The following is a 16,966-nucleotide window of genomic DNA, read 5'->3' as shown; positions in this document are numbered from 1 at the left end:
TCTGAGCGCATAGCCAGGAGTAACCCCTGAGCGTTACCGGGTGTGGCCCAAAAACCAAAAAAAAAAAAAAAAAAAAAAGAAACGTCAGAATTAATAACACTATACTCAAGGAAGGTTAAATACTTCCACCAAGAACAAAACCTGTCCTGAAATGTAAGCAGGATGCCAGGTGGGTAGTTTCAAGAATGAAAGGAAATAAGTTCTCCATAAGGCATCAGTCTGAACAAAATTTTGATGCAGCTCAGACATTTTATATATATATATATATATATATATATATATATATATATATATATATTATACACTTATACATTACATATACACTTCATCTCTCTCTATATGTATATGTATATGTATATATATATATAAAACATTAACATTATAGTCAGGAGGGTAAGCTGCCAATAACAGTTACTGTAAATTCTCAGTTTGTTTGGGTTGTGGGTCAAACCCTTTTGAAAATCTGATGTAAGTTCTTTGTATGACTCCATGACAGACAGCCTGAAATTTTTTATTGGTTAAAGACTTGTAATTTAAGTAGAGGCATGGAAATCGGAAGAAATAAAGCAGATAAGTAGCCTCACCTCTCTAATCTGCTTGACTGTTATTTATTTTTCAGGGAGCTTTCTCTTAATATTTGTTGGTTAATTTGATTTTTTTAATCCCATAATTCTGCCCCACATTATTGTAAGAGATAATTTCATAACACCTTTTGTTATTCATTCCTGGATCTGTCTTTGTTTAACACAGTGCCAGGCACGTAGGATGTACTCAAGAACTTTTTATTTTATGAATGAATAAAATTAAATGATTATGAACAGAAGGTTTCACACTGAGTGGAAAACTTGGATACTCTACAGAGCTTCAACAAAATTATATCAGAGTATAAAAGATTAATCAGCTGGAACAAGTTATTTTATCTGAATTGAACTGAGATAACTATACGTAGTGGAATATAAAATGCACTTCCAGGCCAAGAGGAACAAAACCGTGCCAAGCATTGGAAAGAATTTGGAAACACCGATGGGGGAACAGTTCTAAAATAGAGGCCTACTAAATCTAAATTAATAATTTGGAGGATATTCTCAGAATTCTCAGAATAACTCTGATTTAATAATTTTCCATGGTTGTTCTGTTGTCACTTCAATGCAGACTATACTTTATCCATGTTAACACTTTTCTTTATTGAAACAGTTCAAGGTTTAAGGACCAGTTAAATTGTAAACTTCAGTGTTATGATTGTAAATAAATTAGACAATAAATTATAAATGTAGTATTTAAAAATTTATATGAACTCTTTTATAAATGAGATGCTAAATTAATTTGTGGAACACAAAAACAGACCTTTGGATTGTTTTCTTTTAGCAGTGAAAAATAAAGAGCACATTATGAAAGAAGCCTTAATTAAAGAGAGAAAACAAGTTCCAGTAGAATAAATCAGTAACTTATTCATTATTTAATAAAAATTAAAATTTATCCATGAGTTGGGTGAGGTCACTCAGGTGCCATGTTTCTAACCCCTTAGGCTGACTGGTCTGATGTAGCAGGTTAATAGTGGAGAAATAATACACCAAGAGAGAGGAAAAGATTAACCAGAGTCAGCCTTCTTTTTCTTCATGGCCTCTCTCTGTCATGTGATCCCTCTGTCATATATTTATTCTCTCTCCAGCTCCAAAGGAGACTCCTTTCTTTGTTCAAACCAACCCCCAATCCCTGCTGGGGGAAGAGCAATTCAAACACAAAACCATATATCCAGTGGGTTTCTGCATCTCAAAGAAAGAGGTCAAAGAAAAAGGATGTTGGGAGAAGGATTTACCTATAATCTATATTTAAAAATACTGATTTTTCCCCAAAGAAATATTCCAAGTTTCTATGATTTTTATATTTATAGCAAAATAATACCAGTTAAATTTATATAAAATAAGTCATGTTTAAAATAAGGGAACTTGGTCTACTGATGGCAGAATGTTGAAACCAGTGGTGGAATCAGTGCTAGGACATTTGTCTGAAACACAAATATTAATTATATAAATCATGATTCTTTAAATAAAACAGAGGCCAGAGCGATAGTGCAGCAGTAGGGCGTTTGCCTTGCACATGGCTGACCCAGGACCGACCTGGGTTTGATCCCCAGTGTCCCATATGGTCCCTAAGCCAGGAGCGATTTCTGAGTGTATAGCCAAGAGTAACCACAGAGCGTCACCGGGTGTGACCCCAAAATAATATACATATTTACATATATATAACACATATAATTTTATACCCTTTTTCTGACAAGATCCAACTGCTGCACCTAGGAAACTTAGTTTCTTTCCAATTGCTATTCTGAAGAATAAATGAAAAATAAATTTTGGAACTTAAATTGTTTTGTCCTGACAAAAGCAGCAAAAGGTGTTTATTCCCATTCTTAAGAAATGCCACAACAGGGCCGGGCGGTGGCGCTAAAGGTAAGGTGCCTGCCTTGCCTGCGCTAGCCTTGGAAGGATGGCGGTTCGATCCCCCGGTGTCCCATATGGTCCCCCAAGCCAGGAGCAACTTCTGAGCACATAGCCAGGAGTAACCCCTGAGCGTTACCGGGTGTGACCCAAAAACCAAAAAAAAAAAAAAAAAAAAAAAGAAATGCCACAACAGCTCACTGAGCAGATAAATGATATCACATGCTGTTACTTTCATGGCCACTTTTTTAAAATTAATCTTTTCTTAAATTAATCTAGATTGCCATTCATTCATTACTAAAGTTCTGCAGAGGTCTAATATAATATAATATTATTTTACAGCGTTCTGGACAAAGAATGTAATTACATTTCTAATTTTCTTCGAAAGAAAAGAATCATTGTATGAATTAATGTCATGCAATGATGTGTCATCATTATATGCTTTTTAAAAGTTGTCATTTGCCTGTATCTTTATATTTATTTTTATATTTTGTGGCTTGCATTTATTATATTAATTATGGGAATCAATGATTGCTTATTCTAAATATCTATTTTCCTCAATTTTAAATCATTAATGTAATTGTATACAATGGTAATTCTTAACTAGCATATTATTTAATTCATTTTTAATAAAATGTTTTGTTTTGGATCTACAACTGGCATTGCTCCGGGCTTATTCCTGGGTCTGAATTCAGAGTTTAGTTTTGGGAATAAATGGGATCGTGGCCAGATTATTTGGGGGTCTCAAAGCACTACAAAGCAAATGTCTTTTTTTATTATTATTATTTTGGTTTTTGGGTCACACCCGGAGACACTCAGGGGTTACTCCTAGATCTACACTCGGAAATCGCTCCTGGCAGGCTATGGGGACCATATTGGATGCCCGGATTTGAACCAGCGTCCTTCTGCATGCAAGGCAAACACCTTACCTCCATGCTATCTCTCCGGCCCCAAAGCAAGTGTCTTATGTTCTGTTCTCTCTCTCTCTCTCTCTCTCTCTCTCTCTCTCTCTCTCTCTCTCTCTCTCTCTCTCTCTCTCTCTCTCTCTCTCTCTCTCTCTCTCTCTCTCTCTCTCTCTCTTTCTCTCTCTCTCTCTCCAATAAATCTTATTTTAAAAGTTAACATCTTTTATAGTTATAGAGTTTTTAGGAGTATTTTTATGTAACCCTGGTCTGATCCCCAGAACTGCGTAAGATATTTTGAGCACCAGCAGGAGTAACTCCTAAGCGTAGAGCTAAGAATATGCCTTGAATTATATTGGGAATATCCCCAAAAGAAAAAAATAAAAATTAACTAATATGTTAACTGTCTCTCAATTGCAAAATGATATCAAGAAGAAATGACAGTAGTTAATAATTTAGCACAATTGCCAGGCATTGTGTAATATAATAAAATTTTATTATCATATTTTTTTAGTATTTGAGCTGTACCCATTAGTACTTAGGGGTTACTCCTGGATCTGCACTCAGAAATCACTCCTGTTGGGCTTAGGAGACAATATGAGATACCAGAGATCAAAACCTAGTCGGCTGATAGCAAGGCAAATGCCCTACCCACTGTGATAACACTATGGCCCCATCTTATAATAAAATTTTCATGATTAATTAGATATTGTATAGTAAATAGTTTAAAATAACAAATTTCTGTATAGAAGTTAATTTTACAACCAAATAAATATAAGTTATTTTTTTATTTGTGGTCAAAATGTCATTTTAAAATCTTGGAATAACCAATTTTAAATATACTTGTATATTATATATGAAGATTGATATTTTGCAGTATAAATTATTTATTATGCCAATATGTTAAATTGTTGCTCTGAATTTTTATACTCTGCCAGTGTGTCTATACAGATAATTTTATCATGCAACCACATGAGATCACAAAGGGAAAGTCTGCTATTTCCTGCAGACTCAAAATTAATTAATTTTAATAGTTTAAAAATTGTGCCACACCCAGCTATGTCCAGGTAACATTTAGGTTGAAGTTCAATGGTCTATATGCAATGGAGGGACCAGCAATATGGGCCTATTCACTGTAATATCCCTTTGGTCCTCTCTTGTGACAAATTATTTTTAAATCATTATAAATTTACAATTAGTTCTCAAGGCTATCCATGTCTCAGGAATGCGGTTTGACACTTTGATATATTTTGTACCAGACAACACCCATAACCAAAAATATTGTGCTATTTGCAATTATTTTGACCTCATCTAACCTCTTCCATTATCCTCTATAACCGTCCCCTTTTATTATCTCTGTAGTTTTCCAGCTAAGAATTATTTCTTTTTTTCTTTTTTTTTTAATTTTTATTGTGGTCAAAGTGAATTACAAATCTTTCACAGTAATATTTAAAGCACATAATGACAATGAATGAGGAGCATTCCCACCACCAGTGTTGTCCTCCCTCCACTCTTGTTCCTGGCATGCATCCCATATCTCCCTCCTTTACACACCCTGTTGTAGGTTGGGTATTGATTCTGTTGTCATTGACTTTAGATATAGTGTTCAAGTCTGATCATTTTTTTTCCACCAGATGATCATACTATTATCTGGTCTTGGTATCATTCATTTTTTCCTCCTCAAATTATGAGGCTGATCAAGGCGATTCCAGTAAGAATTATTTCTGTTGCATTTTGCTAATTTGTTTTTTCTTGTTATTTTAATCTATTATGAATTAAACTCATCTAGCAATTAGCTTGCAGTTTCTAAGTCTAAATATAATCACTTTCAAGCTCCATCCATATTGTATCATGGATCTTATTGAGGTGAAGGGTAACATTTGGCAGTGATAGAATACCATATGTGTGACATGGATCAAATCTAGGTCAATAACCTTGTATTGCCTGAACCCTACTAGATGTCCTATTTCTCTGAGCTCATTAAATTTTCAAAAAATGTAATATTTCTTGCATTTACATTCTCACCAATATTATAGGATGGTATATATAAATTTAAATTTTATTATTTTGCATTTAAAATATTTTACGTCATTTAAATACTGTGGTTTACATAGTTGCTCACTGTAGTTGTTTCTGACATTCCATGTTCCAAGAACAACCTTACACCAGTGTAACATTCCCTTAACCATTGTCCCCAGCTTCCCACCCTCCTTCCCAACCTGCTTGATAGGCTTAAAATAATATACTTTAAATTGCTTGTTTACAAGTAAGAGGTAATGGAATAAAACATAGAAAAAAATTAGCAAAAGAAAATATGTGAACATTTGTCATATCTCACAGTGGAGGCAGAAACAACATATTTATGAAATACATTTATAAGAACTCTATCTTGTAGAGGCTTCATGGAAACATTTCATTTTGATCTTGGTTTATTCTAATGTACACATATTCCTCATTATTTCTCTAATTTGATATATGAACTCAAGTGGTGAGTGATCTGCAGGTGAAAGGGAATAGTTGGGTCACATATAACTTTGAGATCTGATTTTACATACAATACTTGAAAAAGAGGGAATTGAAACTAGCGTAGTTTTCAGTAGGATAATAATATATCATGTCAGTCTATTAAAGTGTCAATTAAGCACAAAATTATGAATTAAGAGCAATTTTATTTTTATGGGCAGACATATTTTTCTTATCTACCAAAGAACCTACTCATTACCATGTAGGAGACTCCAATGTATGCCTGTTACAAGTAGCCAATATTTTGTCCTTATAACATAAAATTTTGTTTTTGTTTTGTTTCTTCATCTGTAATTCTTTAAAAATATATATATATGTATGTATATATATATTAGCTTCTTTTATATAGTATTTTTTCATAGCTGAAATGTATTTTTTTGTTTTTATATTTGCTTCTATAATAAGATTAATAACATTTTTAGACGCCATCCCTATATCTCTTGATGACATACCTATACCTCTCTTCAGAAGTATCTATTTTGACCTTCTAAGCTTTTTTAAAACATATGCAGTTTTGGAATTTATAATAATTTATAATAATGTAAAAATATTAATATATAACAATGTAAAAATGTATTGCATTGATATATATAATTCCTATTCTCCACCTCCACAAAAGCCCACCATCCTCACCTCTCTTCTATTCTGGTCAGCTTTCTCCCTTCTCCTTCCTCTCTATTTAGTAATTGATTCTGATTTTTATGCTAATAGACTGATTGTTCAAAACTGTCTATGATTTCTTCAAATTGTAATTATTACATTATGTTCCCTTTTTTTTCAAATAAGGGAAATTTTGTTGACATATTTTTCTAAAGAGTAAAGATTTAGATCTTTTTTATGTATGCACATTTAATGATATGTATTTATAGTTAGCAATGATAATTTTTTTTAATTTTTTCTCTTTATTTGAATATCTTGATTACATAAATGATTGTGATAAGGTTTCAGTCATATAAAGAACACCCCTCTTCACCAGTGCAACATTCCCGCCACCAATGTCCCAAATCTCCCTCCATCCCACCCCACCCCCACCTGTACTCCAGACAGGCTTTCCAGTTCCCTCATTCATTCACTTGATTATGGTAGTTCTCAGTGTAGTTATTTCTATAACTGTGCTCACCACTCTTTGTGGTGAGCTTTATGGAGTGAGCTGGTGTTCCAGCCCTCCTCTCATTGTCTCTGAGATTGTTACAAAAATGACTTTTATTTTTCTTAAAACCCATAGATGAGTGAGACTATTCTGCGTCTCTCTCTCTCTCCTTCTGACTTATTTCACTGAGCATGATAGATTCCATGTACATCCATGTATAGGAAAATTTCATGACTTCATCTCTCCTGACAGCTGCATAATATTCCATTGTGTATATGTACCACAGTTTCTTCAGCCATTCGTCTGTTGAAGGGCATCTTGGTTGTTTCCAGAGCCTGGCTATTGTGAATAGTGCTGCAATAAATATAGGTGTGAGGAAGGGGTTTTTGTATTGTATTCTAACCACCTGATTAACCTTTCAGATAAGGAGTTTAGAATAGAAATATAGATCTTATAACTATGTACAAAGAAAAGGTAGGTCAACACTGGAAACTGATGATCTTTATTATACCATGTTAAATTTATAACTGAGTAGAGAAATATATTATATTTGTGTAGTGAATACCAAAACAACATTTTTATTTAGTTCTGATATTAAGATATTTGTTAGAACATGTATATTGGTAAATGATTATTTATGTCTATCATTTGATATAAAAAGATGAATTTTATCAGAAACCTTTTACACAAAATATATTATGTCTTAAGTTTTCTAAAAGTTAAATAAGAAAACATGAGAAAAATAATTCTCAGATGGAAAACATCTTATTATGATAAATTAGTTTGATTACATTTTCAAATAAAATCATCTGCCTCTAGAAACTTTTAAAACAATATAAGAAAGTAAACATAAAAGAAACAATCCAACAATCAATCCATTCTAATTTGTGCATAAATATTTTATAACAGTATTTTCTTTTTAGGGAGGCCACACCCAGTGGCGCTGAGGGGTTACTCTTGATTCTGTGCTCAGAATTCACTCCAGGCAGGCTCGAGGGGCCATATGGGATGCCTGGGATCAAACCCAGGTTTGTCCCGATCAGCTGTGTGCAAGGCAAATGCCTTATTGCTGTGCTGTTGCTTCAGCCCCATAACAGTATTTTCTATATGTTACATCTAGTAGAATACAAATACTTACATAACACATTATATGATATGATAAATTCTAAATCTACAAGTGTTCCTGGAGCTACCTATAACAAATGTACAATTGTGATCAAAATATATAGGTAATTTTCCAAAATCTTGAAAAACTAGGAGGTAGAACATTTTATTAGGAATGAAGGATAAAGACACTTAAGAAATACAAAATCAGAAAATCTCATGGGAGTATAAACTATAAGTGATAAAGAAGAGACATAAAATAGGGAGGCGGCAATGATTGAAATCCGGAGTACTGGAGGTCATTATAAAGAGCTATTCTAAAATCAATGTGGCGTCACTAAAAGAGTTTAAACATAAGTGCCAGTATCATTTTGCAAATTTACATTTTTTCACTGGAGGAATTTTTTTTAATGAGTAGAGGAAGGTTCTAGAAAGAAGAGACATGATTCCTACTTTGATTCCTCCTACTCTATTAAAAATAAATTGCTGAAATTGTATCCTGTTTGTATGGGGAAATATATAGTGGAGCTTTGTGTTTATAGAACTGGTGGTGAGTTAAAGTACCATGAGGCAAAGATGGAGAACTGCTTAAAAGCTATTAGAAGCAATTGTTCTGCAAGGAAGATCTCCCCCTATTGTCTATCACAGCACTGATTCAATGTTTGAGGCTTACTTGGAAGAATATAGAAAGGTTAGAAAATTCTTCCAACAGTCCATAAAGTGCAGAAATCTTTGTTGTTAGGTTGATCTGAAACTTATAATTTGCCATATACATAAAAAATGTTTAGGAATGTTCATAAGTGAGAAACTTTAAGATCTTGACTAGATAAATAAGGGAGTCAAAAAAAAATAAAACAGATTGAACACACAAAAAAAATAAGTAGCTGAGAAAATGCCTAGAAAAAACAAGAGTCCAAAAATCTTGAAAAAAAGAAAAAGGTGTGTTGAGGTTTAGAATAGCTGTATTTAAAATAAATTTAAGGTGGAGGATTTTTGGGAAAGCGCAAAAAAAAATTCAGGTTGCAATTAAATTACTAATTTAGCAACCAAAATTAATCTAAGTAATTAATTAGACTTACTTTTTACTAAAAAGATTTATTTACTAGAAAATAAATATGGTAAAAATATTAGTCAACTAATGTACTCATAAATCCTGCAATAATAGCAATGACTGAAAACTGCTCAGAAGTTTAATGAAAATGGTGAGTATAAATAAACTGGAATATATGAAACATTTTTGTAGTTATTAATGGTTATAAGAATGGTTTATTGAAGCAATTTGACTATATCTATTATTTTAATTAAAGACTCCATTTTACTAGGAAATTTCATCTTTTTTTTTTTCTATAGTTTGAGGACACATCTGACTTATGCTTGGCTCTGGTTTCATGCATCATGCCTGGTAGCTCATGCAAGCTTCTACAAGGTAGCCCCTTAACCATGTAATATACTTCTGCCTCAAGATATGTGATAGTTGGCCAAGCATTAGGGTGTTTGCCCTGCACACGCTAACCTAGGACAGACTGTGGTTAGATCCGCAGGTGTCCCATATGTTCCCCCAAGCCAAGAGCGATTTCTGAGCACATACCCAGGAGTAACCCCTTAGGGTCACTGGGTGTGGCCCAAAAATAAAAAGAAAGAAATTTGATAATTATACATCTATGACAAAATACTGTATTTCCTGGCATAAAGATGACTTTTTTTTTATTTAAACACCTTGATTACATACATGATTGTGTTTGGGTTTCAGTCATGTAAAGAACGCCACCCATCACCAGTGCAACATTCCCATCACCAATGTCCCAAGTCTCCCTCCTCCCCACCTGACCCCTGCCTGTACTCTAAACAGGCTCTCCATTTCCTTCATACATTGTCATTATTAGGAAAGTTCAAAATGTAGTTATTTCTCTAATTAAACTCATCACTCCTTGTGGTGAGCTTCCTGTGGTGAGCTGGAACTTCCAGCTCTTTTCTCTTTTGTGTCTAAAAATTATTATTGCAAGAATGTCTTTCATTTTTCTTAAAACCCATAGATGAGTGAGACCATTCTGCGTTTTTCTCTCTCTCTCTGGCTTATTTCATTCAGCATAATAGATTCCGTGTACATCCATGTATAGGAAAATTTCATGACTTCATCTCTCCTGACAGCTGCATAATATTCCATTGTGTATATGTACCACAGTTTCTTTAGCCATTCATCTGTTGAAGGGCATCTTGGTTGTTTCCAGAGTCTTGCTATGGTAAATAATGCTGCAATGAATATAGGTGTAAGGAAGGGGTTTTTGTACTGTATTTTTGTGTTCTTAGGGTATATTCCTAGGAGTGGTATAGCTGGATCATATGGGAGCTCGATTTCAAGTTTTTGGAGGAATCTCCATATCGCTTTCCATAAAGGTTAAACTAGACGGCATTGCCACCAGCAGTGTATAAGAGTTCCTTTCTCTCCACATCCCCGCCAACACTGTTTATTCTCATTCTTTGTGATATTGGAATAAGGACAGGCCCTCAGATCAGTGGAATAGGCTTGAATACTCAGAAAATTTTCCCCAGACATACAATCAACTAATTTTTGATAAAGGAGCAGGAAACCCTAAATGGAGCAGGGAAAGCCTCTTCAACAAGTGGTGTTGGCACAATTGGATAGCTGCATGCAAAAAATTGAACTTAGACCCCCAGCTATCATCATGTACGAAGGTAAAATCAAAATGGATTAAAGACCTCGATATCAGCCCCAAAACCATAAGATATATAGAACAGCACATAGGCAAGACACTCCAGGACATTACAGGCATCTTCAAGAAGGAAACTGCACTCTCCAAGCAAGTGAAAGCAGAGATTAACAGATGGGAATATATTAAGCTGAGAAGCTTCTGCACCTCAAAGGAAATAGTGCCCAGGATATAAGAGCCACCCACTAAGTGGGAGAAACTATTCACCCAATACCCATCAGATAAGGGGCTAATCTCCAAAATATACAAGGCACTGACAGAACTTTACAAGAAAAAAACATCTAATCCCATCAAAAAATGGGGAGAAGAAATGAACAGACACTTTGACAAAGAAGAAATACAAATGGCCAAAAGACACATGAAAAAGTGCTCCACATCACTAATCATCAGGGAGATGCAAATCAAAACAACGATGAGATACCACCTCACGCCACGAAGATGACTTTTTTTAAACCCATGAAAAACTTCTTAAAATTTAGGGATCGTCTTATATATTGGTATACAGCATGCTGAAACTTACTCCAGCTTCAAGGACTAGTGATCCGGCCCCCCTTTTACCACCGTATCATCCAGCCTCTGAGTGTCATCGCTGGTATTCAGCTTTCCTGTGCTCAGTCCTCTGTTCAGCTTTGATGGGACACAGAGGAGGCGCTCTGCTTCCCTCTAGTTGTCCTATTAATCACTGTACCCCAGCTAGCTGCTTTGGGAAGAGCCCCCACTCCGTGCTCTCAATATAGATCACAATTAAAAAATCACAGTCACTCACTACAAATGACAAAAGTTGGCACTCCAAAGTCTAGCTTTATTAAACATATACTGTTAACCTTTGAGGATTCTACTTTTTCGCTTACATTTTTTCATTTCCATTTGGTGTGTATTAAAAGAGAGGTAGTCATATACGGCAAATGTAGCCAAAACCTCTATATTTTAACAGGAAAAGTAGGGTGTCATCTTATTTGCCTGAAAATATGGTATATTTATAAGCAATCAAAATTAAAAATATACACAAAAATTTGTGTTGCAATGGTACAGAGTAAAATGTCCACATAATCCAGAGCAAAAATGAATAGCCAATTAACTTTTATATTGTCAGCATAATTGCCAATAAACATATAATTTTCATTAAGCTGTAGATGAATGAGTATATACTACAAATACTGTGTCTGCAAAATCTTGTTTTCAGCAAAAGCTAGAATAGTCTAGTAAAGTTTTAAAATATGATTTGAAATAAAGTTCAAGTTTTTGCTGGATAATTCACAATTATGCTAAATTAAAAGTCATAGAGAGATGAAAAATGTTTTCCATGAGGCTTCCACCACCAAGGTACCAAAATCTGCCACCATAGCTCACTTTTGTCCTTCACTAGATTCATTCTCAACTTCCTGTTAACCTTAGTTCTGTAGTTAAAATCTAGGAGTTATATTCTTTTGATTCTGTTTATCTTTGTGCTTTACTTTTCTGTATTTCATAGAAGAGATAATCAGGGGTTTAGAAAATGGGAAAAGGGGTTAAGAAAATTTTACAGAAGAACCTGGTTCATTCCCTGGCACCACACACACTCTACGCACACTATCAATAGAGCACCAATAGCCATGAGTCTTGAGTGCAGTTCCAATAGGAAGTCCAGAGAACCATGAAATATGTCCTAAATTCCACCCCCTGGGAGAAAAATATGAGTAATAATTTGGTGTTTGTCTTTATCATGCATGACTTTGTTTAGTCTAATCCTTTCCCAGTTACATTTGTATTATTACAAAAATAATATTTTCTTATAGCTGAGAGTGGAATTTTATAGGTTAAAAAAAATCACCCAGATGTACATATTTCTTTTCAAAAAAGTTATTTTTTGTTTCAATGAATACCTACAAATATGTATCTGTATATATAGTACTGATAAATCATAGTGTGGTGAATCATAGTGTGCACATATATTTAATAATTTAAAAACTATTATTTTTCATAGACACTGAATCAGTTTACCCTTACTACAGTTTACATTGAATCAGCCAGCAGCACATGAAGACTGCACTGTTTTCCCACACTATGATAAAAGTTTTGTTTCTTATTCTTTTTTGCTAAAGATCATTTTCCCTGTCTCGAGGTGATAGTTTATTATCCTTTTATATTTGCAATTTCCTGATAATAAGTGAAGAATGACTTGGGTTTATTTTTTCCTTTTTTTTTTTTTGTCCCCCAATTCACAATGCAGACCAGGCAGAGGGCCTGTGTTGAGGTGTATATATGGGGTACATTTACTGTACCTCCTCTTTCTATACAGTCATTGTAAAGAACACAGCCTGTGGTAAGAATTGGGAGGCCTTTTCTTTTCTTTTCTTTTTTTTGGATTTTTTTAAATATATATAATATATATAGATTTAATATATAATATATATTTAATATCTATCTATCTATCTATCTATCTATCTATCTATCTATCTATCTATCTATCTATCTATTCCTTCACCAGTGCAACATTCCCATGACCAATATCCCAAGTGTCCTTCCTCCCCACCCCACTCAAGCCTGTACTCTAGACAGGCTTTCTACTTCCCTCATTCAGTCACATTTTGTTATGATAGTTCTCAGTGTAATTATTTCTTTTTGCCGCTTTCTGCCAGAATGGAGAGGTATGAGGAAAAGACATGGCCGGACAAGTTAAGACACAGGACAAGCTAAGGATAGCATGCATAAATGGTTGAGATTGATCAAACGTGTGGTGGATAGGGCATGAATAAATGATTCCTGTGATGAGCTTTATGATGAGAGCTGGACCCTCCATTCCTCCTATATTTTGTCTCTAAGAATCATTACACAAATGTTTTTTTTTATTTTTCTCAAAACCCAGAGAGGAGGGAGATCATTTTGTGTTTATCTCTCTACCTCTGAATGCTGTCTGGTCCAACCTTTGTGGAAAGCAATATGGAGATTTCTCCAAAAGCTGGAAGTTGAACTCCCATACGATCCAGCTATACCACTCCTAGGGATATATTCTAGGAACACAAAAATACAATACAAAAATCCCTTTCTCACACCTATATTCATTTCAGTGTTGTTTACAATAGCCAGACTCTGGAAACAGCCTAGATGCCCCTCAATAGATGAATGGTTAAAGAAACTATGGTACATATACACAATGGAATATTATGCAGTCATTAGAAAAGATGAAGTCATAAAATTTTCCTATACATGGATGTATATGGAACCTATTATGCTGGGTTTATTTTTTTCAATGATTTGCTAGTCATTTATGTTTTCTAGTAAGATGTCTATTCAGGGCTATTGTATAATTTTGATTTTGTTGGTTTGTTTGAGAGCCATACCTGAGCACTGTTCTAAGTTCAGTGTTCCAGAGTTGCTCCAGGTGAGGTGGCAGGGATAGAACATTGGCTTCTGAATGCAAAGCATGTGCTTCAAACCCATGAGTTATGCTTCTGGCCTGCATTCTCCTGTTTTTATTAAACTACTTCCTACAGATGAGCACTTCATTTAAAAATCTGAAAGGAATTTGGGGATATTTCTCAGTGGTAGAGCAACTCCCTTGCATGTGAGGCCATGAGTTTGGTGCCTAATAACTTTTCATTCCACAAAATGCAGCCCCCAGAATGGCAGAATGATCTTGGGGCCACAAGTGAAACCTGGCACACAAAAACACAGTATGTTTCCCTGAACCTCACAAAAATAACAATACAAAAAGAAAGTGAAAAAGGAAATTTTCATTTGAAATTATAATTTTCTTGGTGATAATATCAATAAATATTTTTAACTAAGAAAGTCTCACTGTGATGTACCTTGAGAGAATTCTGAAGCAATTTTTCTTAATTAAACATTAAGTTAAATTATTAAAAACATTATATCAAAGTTTAAAAAATGTAATATTCTGTAATAGAATATATGTTAATATTGACCATATGAAAATATATCTTATTCATATAAGTTGATTGTCCTAGTATAATTATTTAATATTTTTTGCATTGTTACTCTCCTGAAAACTAATAAAGATAATTTTTGCTCAGTCTGTCTTAAGTAAGGTGAGTTTTCAGAAATTAGTAGAAATGTATATGAAAATAATTTTAAGTGAGAAAAACTAAGGAAAATATTTTTTAGATTATAATCCTGTTAGTTTTGACATATAAAAAGTTAAGATTTTATAACCCATATTCTTTCTTTATATATATTTTATTTAAACACCTTGATTACATACATGATTTTGTTTGGGTTTCAGTCATGTAAAGAACACCACCCATCACCAGTGCACTTTCCCCACCACCAATGTCCCTTGTTTCCTTCCCCTTCACCCTCCTCTGCCTATGTCAAGGGCAGGCATTTTGCTTTTTTCTCTCTACCTCTCTTTTCCTTTATGACAATGAGGTTTGCAAAATTTTCTTTATGACACCGTGGTTTGCAATATTGTTAATTAAAGGGTACCATGCATGCCACATATCCATTTTCAGCATCCAGTTCTTGTCCAGAGTGATAAATTCCAACTATCAATGTCATAATGTACCTTTCTCTATTCTAACTGAAATCACCACTTTTTATGGCAAGCTTCCTATCATGGACTCGTCCTCCTGTCCCTCATCCCTATTTTCTCTAGATACTATTACCATATTGTCATTTATTATTCTTAGATGCCACAAATGATTATGCTGTGTCTACACCTCTCCTTCTGACTCATTTCACTCAGAATAATAATCTGATATGTTGATATATGTACAGATGATGCACTGTGTATGTATGGCTCGGTGTTTTTGTGTAGTCACAAGAAACAGAAGTTGCATACCTGTACATTGTATCCACTCATTGTTATATAGACTGGATTATAAAAAAACTCCCTGCTGAACTAAACTCTGTGACAGATGACACAGTAAAGATAATCTGTGAAATTCAAAATTGTGATCAAGTTCAGGCTATTCACCACCCTGGGTGAGAGTATGGATGCCCACTACTAGCATCTTCTCCATGAAGAAGTGAAGTGGCTGTTCAGGGGAAGGGTGCTCTCTCGCCTTGTTGGCAAGAGGGTAGAAGTAATGCAGTTCCTGTGAGAGCAGAACTCTGACTTTGTACAGCCCCAGTTGGACAAGGAATGGGTAGCTAAGCTTGTGTATTTGGCAGACTGTTCATTTTCTCTATGAACTTAATATTTCTCTGCAGGGGAGTTTCACAAGTAGTTTTTACAGTGAGACATAAGATAGATGTGTTCAAAAAAGAATCTGATCTGGGATAGCTGTGTCTGAGAAGGAGATATTGAAATGTTTCCACTCTTGCAAAAAATTTCTGATTGGCACTTATATTATGCAGAAAGTCATAATCAATATGAAAAACAGCATTTAAGGGCATTAGCTCACAACTTTAATCTTGAGTACATGAGAATCCACGGAAAAGAAAACTCTGGGTTGAGAATCCCTTCATGGAAGATGCCCACTCTTGTGCAAAATAAAATATGTGTTTTAAGATCACTGTATTTCTAAATCCCGCCCAACCTGGTCTGAAGAAGCAGGGTAGCAGGAAAGAAATATTAAACCAAGCTAGACAGGAAAGAATGATCATGGAAGAACATCAAGATATATATTTATCTTGATGTTCTTTCAAAGTTAAGATATCAGCAAGGGGACTTCTGAGAATTATGTTATGGGTGATTGTCCTTCCACTGTAACTTTACTTTGTCCTCTTTCTTTGTACCTTTGTTCTCATAATTAAAAATAAAAAAATAGAAAAAAAATATTTCAATGAAAGACAGTGTAATGATTATATCAAATTCAAAAAAATTAATTGTTTTAAATTTTATTTCTAAATAAACTTTTTTGATAATAATAAAAAAAAGGAAAAAAAAAAAGAATGATCATGGAGTCCATGGCCTTTTACCTTGTACTCTCTGCCTTGAGCCCCAAAAGCTAGAACACCTCTTTATTAAAACCAATTCCCAATACCAAGAGGCTTCAGGTCAAGAGAGAGAGACAAAAGTACATATTCAGTGGCCTTTTACATATCAAAAGAAGAGGTTTAAGAAAGGATGACATTGGGGGAACACCTTTGTTTAGGGTTGATACTGGGTATCATCTTACATTCTTGGAGCTGGCCACTGGGCTGCACACGGCCGCTCACTGTCAGAGGCTAGGAGCAGAGTCCTAACTCCTGGAGCGGCCGCCCGGCACACAGAAGAGCCACATTAAAAGTGTAAAGAGC

General features: G+C 34.4%; 1 protein-coding gene and 1 non-coding gene across 6 annotated transcripts in view; one reads left to right on the top strand and one right to left on the bottom strand.

The window, feature by feature from the left end:
• Positions 1–16,966, top strand: part of RALYL (RALY RNA binding protein like) — a 712,684-nt gene that overhangs the window by 251,170 nt on the left and 444,548 nt on the right. The gene's annotated exons all lie outside the window — the stretch shown is intronic.
• On the bottom strand, positions 12,968–13,102 carry LOC126021180 (small nucleolar RNA SNORA51). Its single transcript, XR_007499785.1, has one exon. It is a non-coding gene; the product is annotated as a small nucleolar RNA SNORA51 (small nucleolar RNA).

This window comes from Suncus etruscus, chromosome 10 (genome assembly GCF_024139225.1).
Source record: "Suncus etruscus isolate mSunEtr1 chromosome 10, mSunEtr1.pri.cur, whole genome shotgun sequence".
In the NCBI taxonomy this organism is placed as follows: Eukaryota; Metazoa; Chordata; class Mammalia; order Eulipotyphla; family Soricidae; genus Suncus; species Suncus etruscus.
Note: the sequence above shows the minus strand (reverse complement) of the source record. Positions and strands in the feature narration are given on the sequence as shown.